The following is a 13,902-nucleotide window of genomic DNA, read 5'->3' on the forward strand; positions in this document are numbered from 1 at the left end:
TCTTCATTTGATTCCAAAGCAGATAGAGACACAAATAGAACCGCCGAAGTGTTCCGACCGGCAATTGTGCACCTTCCAGTTTTCGAATTCAGGAGAGGAGAAATGGGTTGCGCGCGCAACTCAGTCATTTACATCACCTCCTGCTATATTCACACGGCCATAGACGTGTGATAAGTATTGGGCCACGTCCCGTTTCAGATCTGGGATCACTGCCCTGGCGGACCGAAAGAACCGAATAGAGCCTCTACAAAGTACCCGTAAAAACCGCATTGGGTCCCCATTCGGTTCCTTTTTAAAAACTCAACAAAAAAAAACAGCAAAATCAACTTTTAAACTTTTGAAATTCAGATTCTACGCAACCGTAAAAAGTTTAAAAAAATATAAGACCTGTTTGACTGCTACACTTCAAACGCATCGCCTGTAAGTAGCAGTCAACAGGCGTTATACGTCTTATATATTTTAAACTTTTTACGGTTGCAAAAAAAATTAATGCGTTTATTCCGTGCCCTTTTATAGGGAATTTGAACGTAGAATCTGAATTTCAACAATTCAGAAGTTGATCTCGCTGTTTTTTGAGTTTTTTAAAAAGGAACCGAATGGGTACCCAATGGGGTCTTCACGGGTACTCTGTAGGGGCTCCATTCGTTTCCTTCGGTCCGCCAGCGCATCAATTACGTACGTTCCTGGTATAGTGACAGAGGCTCGATCTGTGGTTGGAGATTTTCATTACCGACGTTCCCTGTTTTACCGACTGATGGTATCATTTCTCTACTTTACCGATATGTAGTGAAATTATAAAATAAAAAATTGCCGACCTCCTTGTTTTACCGAATGATTGTAATATTGCTCTTTATCTTGCTAAAACGTAGTGAAATTACAATATAAAATGTTATTGACTTACCTGTTTTACCGCCTGATGGTAACACTGCACTCCACCTTACGGACATGCAGTAAATGCTAATATAACTAGTTGACGACTTATTTTTTTATGGACCAATGGTAAGAAACTCTTTTGCCGATCGATGGTAACTTAGCATGGAACAGAAGCTTATAATGCTAACTTAGCAGAAATATCCGTTATCAAGCTCACTGTTTTACTATTTAAGCATAGAATATAACCTTAAAATGACCGACTTCTCTGTTTTACTAAACGATGGTGCGACACTTTTTCAGCAGAAATCTGCATGGTCGATCTTACTGTTTTACCAACTGTTGGTAACTTAGTTAGGAAAAGAACCATCTCGTTGTCAGTGGTTTCTTTCCACAAAAATGAAAATAAACTTTTTTTATTGCCTGCAAACAAGGTTAGTTCTGGGACATAGTTCATATGTTTATTTGTAAGTAAAGTTATCGGCCAACATATTGTGTAGAAGTAACGCTCGGGAGAAATGTAACACACATAACCTCGAAATTTATATACACACGTTTTCAGCAAAATCAACATTTTTTTGGAATGAACCCACAAAAAAAATGTGCACGGACGTCCGTTAGCATGATCGCTATCATTTCCCAAATTTTTAAAACAAAATATTTATTATTTTAGAAAGAATGCCGGGGGAACCTAAAACTGGTAAAATTGATAATTTTCTAAGTATCACATGCCCTTAAGGTAACACAAATCCCGCCGGGCTTCTGATTTTGTCCCATCAGTCTTGTATGTTTCTTACACAATATTCCCTTCAAAAACCTAAAAATTCTAAAGAAGTATAATTTTGGCTCATCGAAGTGTAAATCTTTAATTAAAAAAAACGCCAAATTCAAATTTCATATTTTGTTTAGAAATATTCTTCCAGTATAGAAACTTTTACATTAAACTGAGATATATAATTTTTTCTATGACAAAAAACTAGAGATAAAAATTATAATATACAAAGTACACTATTTTTTCAAATTTTAAAACTTCAAAGTATTTCCAAACTTTCGATAATCAGTGAAAATTATCTTTGAATGGATTATAGCCATAACTCAAAATCTACTGGAACAATCGTTTTCAAATTAAGGCAATCACTGATTAAAACTAGTCCATTTCACATTATAATAATTGATTATTCTTACTAAAATTTTGAAAATAGATTCTTAAGGGTTGAAATTTCATAATCCGATAAACAAATTTTGTTTTTACCAAAAAGCTTCATAAAAAATAATTAAATAGTGCAAAATTAACGAAAACCCCAGTGAATGAACACTGTGAGCCAATGAATGAACAGTAGAGCATCAGTGAATGAACACTATAATCACTTGCAAATTAGAATTTAGGTATAAAATTACATAGGTATATTACAAAATGAGCAATTTAATAATGTAAAATATTAGAAAGCGTTGCGAAATTCATTAAATATATTATTTCAATAAAAATCACAAGACATTTAGATATAAAGAGAGGAGGGAATACAAAAGTTGAACACATAAATAGGTTAACTTTTCCTAATTTTTTATTGCAATATTTATTTCTAAAACATTTCTATCAGTTCTTTTACCTTACAAAAAATACAACATTTCGTTTAAATATAGATAACTCTTATCTAGTGACTACAATAGAAAACTGCCATTTTTAGAACACATAAAATTTGTAATGTAACACCTTACTATGTGGCTTTAGGTTAAATTAGCTAATACAATTATAAATCACAGTCTTGTAAAAATGGAAATTCTTTAAAGATTTATAAATATATATATATATATTGACTAGTACGCAGTAGTACCTAGCACGAATTAATGTTTTTTATAGTTAAACTACGTGTTCTAAATGCAAAAAAAGCATTACATTTCTAACCTCAAGGTTGCCTTATCTTTAATTTAGTTCGTGCGTACTTTTTTGATGTTCTAACCACAAAATATACATTTAAACTATAACTATGTATGGCTTATATTTATATTTATAGCTTCGATATTTATAGTCACACTAATTGAAACAAACTTATTTATATGTAACGAAACAACAGCCAGGTCTTCGTCACCTGCTTTTCATTCACTAGACCTGCGGGGTAACAGTTTTTTTTACAATAAATGAACACAGCGTTTGTTCACTGGAACGCGAGCAATTTAAAGGTCTAGTACGTGAACACTCATTTCTAAGTAAAAAAACGTACTTTTTGGGAAAAAACCTTGTAGGAAATTGAATAGCAATATCTTACAACTGTAACAGCACAACTTTGATGCAGAAAAGGTAAAGAATTTTTTTGTAAAAGCAGTTTAAACAAGGAGTTGCTTAGGCACGTACCTTATAGTGGTCGACGACTTTCTGGCCATCAGTCACCATAATCGATGATGCTTCACATTCAAGAAATTTTTAAAATTATTTACAAGAATTTACTGCAATTAATTGTATGCTAAACTCTTCAAAATTGCTTCAAGATTTCAAATATATAGAAATTCATAAAGACTTATATTTATAAAGTCTTAAATTAAATTCATAATACTTAAACTTAAATTCATAAACGGTTATATTTATATATTGTTCGCCTTAGTGTTCATTCACTGGTGACTGTTCAGCTACTGGATCACTCACCCTACTACGAAAAATTGAAAAACAAAAGAAGAAATCATAAAATGGAAATTGACTAAATAAACTCACACTATCTGTGTCGCAAAAAATTTTAAAAGCATTCTTTTTCACCTAATAAACCTTACCCCCCTGCCCTTAAAACATTGATGTTTTAAACTTTGTTAAATAACTTGATCGCCCTAACGGTCGAAAAATTATTACTTAGCGGCCCATAAACGCCGGTTTTTTATTTTAACAAATGAAACAGATCTCTGGTATATTAAAAAAACTGCTTTGGCTGTCGACGTTCAAAATTAATTACGTTTGTCTATAGAATATTATACAATACTAAGGGCATAAAAAAGTAAGAATGCAGTCGAATCTCCAAGTTGGTGCTCTCTGATAGCCCTTTCTTCAAAACAAAATAATTTTTTTAATTCTTCGTTTCTTGAAGTATTTCTAGAAACAACTTTTGAGGTTTACTCTTACTATTTCAATCATATGAATTGTTGTCTAACTGCAAACAAATTAATGAAGAATATCAGTTAAATAATAGTTTAAGGTGTTAATTTTGTTTGTCTACTTGGTCATAATCAATATTATTCAAATATTGATTAGTTTTTAAGATTGTGAAAAAAACGCTCTCTAGCTCCGCTGGAATATGAGCCCAGGTCCTTCAGATTGCCGATCTGATGCTCTACCGACTGAGCTACGGAGAGACGAGAACACTTTCCTCACAATCTCCTTTCAAGCAGAATAGCAACGTCATTCCTGATACTCGTAAGATTTTCCTTTCTAAACATGAATATCATAGTTTATTATTGATGTAGGTTTTTCGACCAGGGAAATTAATTAATAGTTTAAGATGTTAATTTTGTCTGTCTACTTGGTCATAATGAATATTGGAAGCAAAATGTCCGACAATTGTCAAAATTTAGTAAAATTGTTTGAAACACTGAACTCTGAAACGACATATACAGACACAAAATGACAGCACGAAGAAGGAAGGAAAAACTGGAATGACACACACAAACACAAATTAACAACTGCTTAAAAGGAAGGAAAAACTGAAACTAGTTAAGTCAACTAGCGACAATTTTCCTCCCACCCTGCGCTCTTGAACGATTAGGAGCGGAGAAGGTAGGAGCATGGAGAACACACCACCCCCTTATGGAGACACCACCCGTTGTGTTTTCCTAACCGAGCCGCAACTGGACATCAGCCTTTCAGTACTATCAACCCGGTAAGAAGGAACGAATTGAAATGAATAAATATGTATAAACTTATCGCAGAATTTGAACAGTTTTGAATGCGTAATCAATCGCATGTTTGAAATATGCGTTTTAATACCTTTTATCGGGAGAGGATTTTGTCCGATTTCAATTCTATTTAATGTGATCAAAATTTCAACTAAAAAGTGTATACATTTAAACTATGATTTGGACGATTATCATTGAATTCAACTTAATAGTGTTTTATACCGTGAGGCAAGCGCGAACTTTGGAGTCAATTTAATTCTCTCCAGCGAGTCAAGATTGGGAACAAAGAAATGCCGTTGAATCTATATATTGAATCGTATCAAAATTTGATGACAATTTAATGCGTTCTGATAAATAAAACATTGGCGGTTACAATTCGAACTGTATGCACAATAGATTATGTACCGTATATATCTATACATTAAAAATTTGTCATAAAGACAGCCGTAGGATTTTACCGGGGCGGGTGTTAATTTGAAAAATTTCACCCGCTCCCAGCGCAATCGCGGTTCTGCATTTTTCCCGCAAGTATTTGAGCATATTTTTGACACGCAGGGATGCTTTTAAGCCATTAGCGAGTGAAAGCTTGGCACCTCCAAGAGCGCCGATGATAAGGACGATTAGTTTAACAGAATATTCCGGGTGCAATCGTTGCAACTTACTTATAAGGTCTCGATACCTCTCTTTCTTTTCATTCTCCTTGGCTATGATGTTTTGTCAGCTGGTGCCAAAAATGCGATAACGAACATGGTTCGCTTCTCGAAGTCAAGAAGAACCATGTCAGACCTCGAGTGAGCAACAGAAACAATTGTCGAGAATATAAAGTTCCAATATATGCGGCACTTCCCATTCTCGACAATTGACTCGATTTCCCTAGTAGCATTTAGAGGAGTGATATTAAGGTTAATGCCGTAAGAGTGACAGAGATGGTAATAAAGCACTCTTAGTGCCGCATTGTGCCTTTGAATGTAGGTCGTTCCCGCGTGAGTTGGACAACTAGATAGTATGGGAGCTAAATGCTCGGGGCGTGCATTGCACGCCCTACAACTATCACCAGGAATGTCTTGGCTCAAAATGTGGTGACGATATGTTAAGGTGGAAATGACACCGTCTTGGCATGCAAAAATGAAACCCTCCGTGCCAGACTTCAATCCGGGCGATTTAAGGAAAGCAACCGTTAGCTCACAAGACATTGACTGATCCTCACATTTCGGTGAAGATTCCGTGCAACCTCTTCTTGAGGAGCTGTTCACGAAAGTTTTTCTTTTGTGCTCTCTTAATCCGGGCTTTCAGGAGTGAGTACTCGAGATAGGTAAGATTTGATGCATTTTGTTCACTCCTAATACTGAAGTTAAGTCCAAGTGTTTCAGCAGCCTCCTCCGCTGCTTTGTACAGAAGCACTCCTCTGCCCACTTCTTCGTGATTCCTGACCATTTTAAGAAAAGGGTCTCTTCCATTTTCAACTCTATGTGCTGTACCCAGAAGAATCCTGTTGTGAAGACATTCAAGACTCAATATTACGCGACCACCTTGACGGCGTGAGATGTACAGTCGCGGAACGGAAGTCTTAAGATGCATGCTTTTGTTCATGTGCATAACCTTTCTTGTCTCGATATCAAGGGATCTGAGCTCGTTCTTCGTCCATGGAACTACTCCAAATGAATAGAGTACTATCGGGACGGCAAGCATGTTCGTTTCAGATACTTTGTTCCTCGTTGACAGTTCAGAAGACCAAATCTGCCGGATGAGACGTTTGTATCTGCTTCGGAGAGTATTCTTTATAGATGTCACATCCTGAATGCGGCTCTGTGGCACGCCCAGGTAGTTATAAGTCTCTCCAGCGCAAAGGTGTTGTATAGCGCTTCTATCAACGAGCTCAGGATCTTCAGGGGTGCCATTCAGTTTGCCTCGCTTCAAATAAACCTTGGCGCATTTGTCTAACCCAAATTCTATTCCAATTTCCTTAGCATATCGTTCGACAATCCCTAGAGCTAGATGTAGTTGCCCTTTGTTTTTAGCATAGATCGTAATATCGTCCATGTAAAATACATGAGTGATCTTGTACTTTCGATCTGCAGGTTTGCCGCACAAGTACCCATTGGAATGGCGAAGTGCTAGAGATAGTGGCAATAATGTAAGGCAAAAGATGAGTGGGCTAATGGTATCGCCCTGAAAGACACCTCTCTGAAAGGTGACCTTATTAGTTGTCACACGATTTTTTCCAGGTGAGATAGTTAATCTGGTTTTCCAAAGCGGCATCAATCTTTCTATGCACCTAACGATTTGCGGATGAACCTTGAAGATTTCTAGAAGACAGATGGTAAGTCTATGTGAGTTCGAATCAAAAGCTTTCCGATAATCAATCCAAGCCATCGATAGGTCACGCTGGTAGAATGCTGCATCTTTGCAGACACATCTATCGATGAGCAGGTTCTCCCGATATCTCGCTACGCCTTTCTTTGAGTCTCGTTGTTCATACAATTCTTGCTGCACAGGTTTATTTACCCGAACAATTCTCTCATTTAGGATAGCTGTGAATATCTTATACAGTGTGTTCAGACAAGATATTGGCTTGTAATTCTTCGGGTCAACTAAGTTGCCTATTTTCGGCAGGAGAATTGTGCGCCCTTCCACCAACCACTCCGGAATCGGCTCCTCCGACTTTAAATATGAGGTGAAAATACAGACCCAATGCTGATGGGTTGAAGGAAACTTCTTCCACCAGAAGGTTTTTATACAATCTGGTCCCGGTGCGGAATAGTTCTTCATCCCTCTTAATACTTTTTTCACATCGTCGGCAGAGATGGGTATATTTCCTGAGTCTTCGTCCAGTCTATGCTGCACTTCGTAGACTTCTCTCCAAAATACTTCGACCTTCTCTGGTTTGGGCGCGTGTTCGTCAGCAGCTCTGACTTGTTAAGTGTGTGATAACGGGTCCGGAGTTCGCCCGCGAACTTATAAACCTTGGCGGTAAAATTCCTGCCAGATGTGATGTACTCAACCACACGCTGAATGCGGGACGTGTACTGTCTTGCCCCGCCTATCTTTATAGCAAGTTGATGCATCCGTTTTTTGGGTCTTATGACCAACCGTTGGTTTTGTTTTACGGTTTGCATCGGCGAAAGCTCTCGCTGCATTATACACAAAATAACTGATAGCCCAGAGGTCGGATTCTCCGGAAAAATGTCCACGAAGCTCGTCATCCATTTCAGCCAGACATTTAAGCTTAAGAGAAACCTTGGTGTTGATGTTTCTCCGAGTCATAAAGCTTCGCTTTTCCTCTATTGGATGCCTTCCCGCGGTTGGGCTTAGTGTGGTAGGGTGGGCGTTCCGCTTACGGGTCCTCCGGGTCGCTCCGTGTGCTCAGGGTACACGAGACTTTTGCCAGATAGTCGTATTGATTCCCTTATAACCACCTATCGCACGGTCGTGAGACGTGGTTGTGGCTGAAATTTTACCTCGAGTTTGCTGATATCGGGCGCAGTTTTTCAGATTAGCACCCGTGAGTGGGAAATGACACCGTCTTTACATGCCAAAATGAAACCTTTCGTACCAGACTTCAATCCGGGTGATTTAAGGAAAGCAAAAGTTGCATCACACGACATTGACTGATCCTCTACATTTCTGTGGAAGATATCGTGCATCCTCTTATCGAGGAGCTGTGCACGGCAGTTTTTCTCTTGTGCTTTCTTAATTCGGGCTTTCAGGAGTGAGTACTTGAGATAGATAAGATTTGATGCAATTACCTCACCCCTAATACTGAAGTTAAGTCCAAGTGTTTGAGCAGCCTCCCTCCGCTGCTTTGCACAGAAACGCTCCTTTGCCTTCTTCTTCGTGCTTCCTGACCATTTTAAGAAGAGGGTCTCTCCCATTTATATATATATATATAAGAAAGAATGTATGTATTCAAAACAGGTGTTTATGAAATAAATACTTTTAAATCAAGCAGTTTTTATCTTTTTCGTATGACACATGTTTATAGAAAAATATAAAGGAATCTTTAAAATCACATTTTTATAGGTTAAAAAATGGTTGACAATCCAATTCCGTTTTAGTGGGCGAGATGCATTTTTTGTAGACAAAACAATTCTGATCGATTCCATTTCGTTTAGTCCCTTCTTTGACTACACTTTAATCGTATTCGAATCGTTTCGCTGGCGGTGCACTCATTCGAATCGTCCTCGTTATCACGTTTCGACGTTATTAAGCATTGAAATGATATATTCAAATATACGATAGAAAACCAATGGAAATGTTTCTATTGTAATCAATTCGAACCTTCTTATCGGGAATATCTCTGCACATAATTAAATTTTGATATTTAGGTAGGAATACCTTCCTAAAATATGATTAATTAAATATTGATTGTATACACATAGTTATTTTAATTCACAATGGACTTTTAACAATTTCGTAGGCGGGGTACCCAGGTAGTCGGGTGGCAGATGATGTGAGTTTTTGGGTTGAAACACAAGGGTTTAAAAAGCGTGATTGTTAACTAACATTATCCATAACTTGACTAAATATAAGCAGGTAAAAAGTTAGAAATAAAAAAGAACCGCAATTATCTAGCATTAATAAAGCAAACGATAGTTATGAGCAATAATAATTTTTTTAGACAACCGTGTTTATTGAGTTGAATTATTTATCACTTGACTAAATAAAAGATCGAAAAAAGATAGAAATAAAAGAAACGCAATTACATAGCATTCATAAAGCAAAACATAGTTATGAGCAATAATAGTTTGTTTAAACAACCGTGTTTGTTGACTAAAATTATTTATCACTTGACTAAGTAAGAGTGGGTAAAAAGTTGAAAATGTTAAAAACTGGAACTATCTAGCATTATTAAAGCAAAACATAGTGATATGCAATAATAATTTGTTTAAACTAACCTATTTTTTAAATAACTTTCAAATAACCTTAATTAGAAACTCACCGATATTTACTTTCACTATTTGGATCAGTCCTATCAATTTCGATAAGCGATAAGTATAAATTGTAATTTGAACACCACTAGACCCTCTCTTTTCAACTTACATGATAGAATGAGAGACGTTTCGAAACCTTAATTGAGAAATGTATCTAATAAAATGTAGAGATTGCTGTATAGGTTACTTAATTACATCAGTATCATTATACTTAACTTTATATAGTATTAACCCTAAGCTAGCCATGCTGAAAGTAAATCGATCCATCTTGATTCCGTGTCAATCCCTTCGGTATTTTTTTATCTTTCTTCTAATCTACAATCACCTCAATTCTTTTGAATTCTGATCTTCCTATCCATGTATATTCGCCACTTATCCACATGTATCCTTTCTTTCCACCCCCAATCCCTGTTCTAGTGTTTTTTTTTCAAATGAATCCTTCGCTTATCCTCGCTTATCTTTTTCTATGCGTTAGGCAATCAAAAATCTTGTCTTTCTTTTTCAATCCCTATTTTCTTATCTTATTGAATCTTTTTCTATATTTTATAAAATCTAAGATAGCCTCATCTTCTTGAATCCCAATCTTTTCATCTGAATAAATGCACAGCTTATCTACTTCTATCATTTTCTATCCTTTAGGAAATCTAAGATTTCCTCTAACTTCTTTAATTCCTATTTTTCTTTTCAAGTGAATCCATTTTTATCTTTTCTTAAATATAACATAGCCCTATCTTCATGAAGCCCAGTCTCTCTATGTAAATGGATCCTCCACTTATCTATCTCTATCCTTTTCTATCATTTAGACACTCGTAAGATTTTCTCTGACATTTTAAATTCCTTTTTTTCTTTTCAAGTGAATCCATTTCTTTCTTTTCAGCAATATAAGATAGACATATCTTTGTGAATCTCAGTCTTTCTATCCTAATGAATCCACAGCTCATCTACGTCTATCATTTTTTATCCGCAGGACTATCTTAAATTTCGTCTATATTTTTTAATCCCTATTTTCCTGTCGAAGTAAACCCGTTTCTATCTTTTCTTAAATATAAGATAGCCCTATCTTCTTGCATCCCACTCTTTCTATTTATATCAATCCTACAATTATCTACCTCTGTCCTTTTCTATTCGTTGGACAAGAACAAATTTCGTCTATTTTCTTAATCCCTATTTTCTTATCCAAGAGAATCCATTTCTTTCTTTTTTTTTATATGAGATAGTCCTATATTCTTGAATCCTATTATTCCTATCTAAATGAATCCTCCGCTTATTCACGTCTATCCTTAGCGAGGCGTGCGCTAGTTGACAGACATCTCTAAGTATCGGCAGGTTCCCAGTTGGTGGCTGACTGTAAATGTCAGTTACAAGTGAAATAATTTGCACAGCCTATAACTGGAGGGTCAGCAGACGCCTTTGCAGAGTTCGAACTTCGACTAGTAAGTTGTAAAGCTGGGGAATTTTGTTGTTAGGTATATAAACCCTTGTTGGTTTAATACTATTTGTCGGGAATTTGAAATTCGAAATTTATTATTTTCGAATCGGATAAGAATACTACATTTGTGAGTGGATTTAAATGGATAGAAATTAAAACGATATACCGTTGATAGTGAGTCATGGAGTAATCGAAATAGTTTTTTTTGCAACGTTAAAAAGTTAGAAAAAATATACGACCTATAACGCCTGTGGACTGCTACTTACTATCCAGATGATGCGTTTGAAGTGTATCATTCAATAAGCATTATGCGTCTTATATATTTTTAAAACTTTCTACCATTATAAAAAAAAACAATTGCGATTATTCCGTAACCTTTTAATGGTAATTTTAACGTAGAATCCAAATTTCGGCAATTTAAAATTTGATCTTGCTGTTTTTTTGCTTTTTTTGCATTATACGGAAGGGATACTATGTGGATACTATGAGGTTACTCTGTAGAGCATCCTTTCTGTTCAATCGTTCCGCTAGGAAATGATATTTACCTTCGGATTCGGTAATTTGGTTTTATAAGTTTCATCTTTTTTATAGTTATGATTGTGTTCACACAACTTTTCTTTGCTTGAAGAACAATCAAGACATCGATCGCAAATATACTTTTTACACTTTTTCTTTCTAGCTGGTCCCTCTTTTGTGACGTAATATATGAAAGGGAACTATAGTGTAATCAACATTCCTTCGCACAAGACCGTATACATTGATGGAAAGTCTATACAAAAACTACTACGCAGCCCGAGGTACCATCAGGGTTGATAACGTATAATACTCTACGCATTATATGTGGTTTTGTACGCGTATATTACTGCGTATATTACCTCTCTAGTTTTCTACGCATTTTGACGTATATTACGTTCGAACAAAAACTTTCAGTGCGCATGCGTCAATATATAAACATACTTAAAATAATATATTTTTCTTGATGTAAGGGCGCAGTCCCAAGGAGGTAGATTATTAGAATAATGGAACAGTTTTTACCAATGGGGTGCCTGCACAAGCTCTAGCTGTCACCTCATTGGTCAAAACTGTTCCTCTATTCTACTAATCTACCTCCATGGGATAGCGCTCCAAGTCGTGGTTTCCGTGTCCACTTTTATAACTTTTCCTTACCGTAAATAGTAAAAAAATGTATCGAGGAGGTCTAAAGAAACAATGTGGGACCAACTGTCATACAAACTCATAAAAGCCGAGAAAGGAAAAAATGCTGCTTTGTGCATCATTTGTGATAGTGTAATTCACAATACTGCAGAATCTAGAACTTTTCATAATTTTGTAGAGTTTTATATTCATCGCTTCGTAGTATATTATTTATTTTATTTTATTCGACTCGTAAAACTTGTAGCGAATATCAGTATTTAAAAATTCTTTAAATTTTAATGAATGTTAAAGCCGTTTGAGGTTATAAGTAGGGCGACTCTGCATAATTGCACGTATATATTGCCATAATATAAAAATATTATGGTTCAATATTATGCAATATGAACCATAAGAATTATTATCGAAAGAATCAAACGACACTTTGCGAAAGTTTTCTGTTCTTTCTTCCGCTCGGAAAACTAATCCTTCCATGGAATTTCATTATGATGTTGGGTATTTCTTCCTAGTCCAGGCATAATTATTATTTTCAATTACTAACTAATTACTAACGCATTTTACAGAATTCTTAACAATTATATTACGTTTGAAAATTGAATTTATGTAATTATCAATACTGACGACACTGGTTTTGCCATTCAGTCATCTTGAAAACGTAACTTACAGGAGTTTTCTACTGTTTCCTGCTGTTATCTACGTATATTATGCCAAAAACGTATTATACGTCGAAAATACTCGAGTTATGCGTAACTGACCAACCATGGGTGCCATGCAAAACTAATGCGCAATGTATCAAGTTCAAGATTGACAGGCAACGTTACCTCAATCTTGCTTCGCAATATTGCCACATGACGGACATTTTCTTATTTGCGGGAAGCTTGCCTGAACCTTGCGATGCAAGCTACCGAAACTTGCATGGCAAGCTTGCTGCAGACTCTGGTGCTATCTGAGTACCAGTGAAATCTAACCTATAATGCATATTATATTTAGAAATTCGATTGACATGGTGTAAGTATAAATTTATAATTTCATTACGTTTGAAACGTGTGTTGGATCGCTCCGTGTTTGCCGGGGTTTTTAATCGTATAAGGTGATCGTAAAGGCGGTGCGTTTAATACGCACCGCCTTTACTTGAATCCAGAGCTCACAGACCTGAAACGCCGCAACGATGCCGCACGAGGGGAATCGTCCCCCGCCAGGTGTCAGATCGTGGATGAAATTTACCCTCACCATACCTACCGTTTGGGAGCCGTAAAACAGAAAGTGCATGATTACCACTGTGGGTTCGTATGTAAGCCGAAAATGCACGATTCGACCTCGGAGTTCTGCTATACGATGATTGCCGATCTGAAGGCTTCGGAAGACTTCGGTGGTCTTCTATTTATATTTTGCTCCCCATTTGAAAGAAATTGAAGAAATTGGTGATTTGGATCTATTGCGTGATTCTTAATTTCATGCATACGTCGAATTTCAGGTTATGTTTTCCAGGTGTACATAATATGGATATATATAATAATAATCAAATAATCAAATACATAACTGAACAAAAAAATTTTTTTAATGGTTTTCAACATGATAGTAAAATTTTAAATAAAAAAATTACATTTTCATCCAAAAAGCTAAATTGTATACTAAAAAAAGGCATTT

General features: G+C 36.0%; 1 protein-coding gene across 1 annotated transcript in view; it reads left to right on the forward strand.

Annotated features, from left to right (window-relative positions):
• LOC117167911 overlaps positions 1–13,902 on the forward strand; it is a 216,115-nt gene that overhangs the window by 45,160 nt on the left and 157,053 nt on the right. The window lies entirely within an intron of this gene.

The sequence above is a fragment of the Belonocnema kinseyi genome, chromosome 2, assembly GCF_010883055.1.
Source record: "Belonocnema kinseyi isolate 2016_QV_RU_SX_M_011 chromosome 2, B_treatae_v1, whole genome shotgun sequence".
In the NCBI taxonomy this organism is placed as follows: Eukaryota; Metazoa; Arthropoda; class Insecta; order Hymenoptera; family Cynipidae; genus Belonocnema; species Belonocnema kinseyi.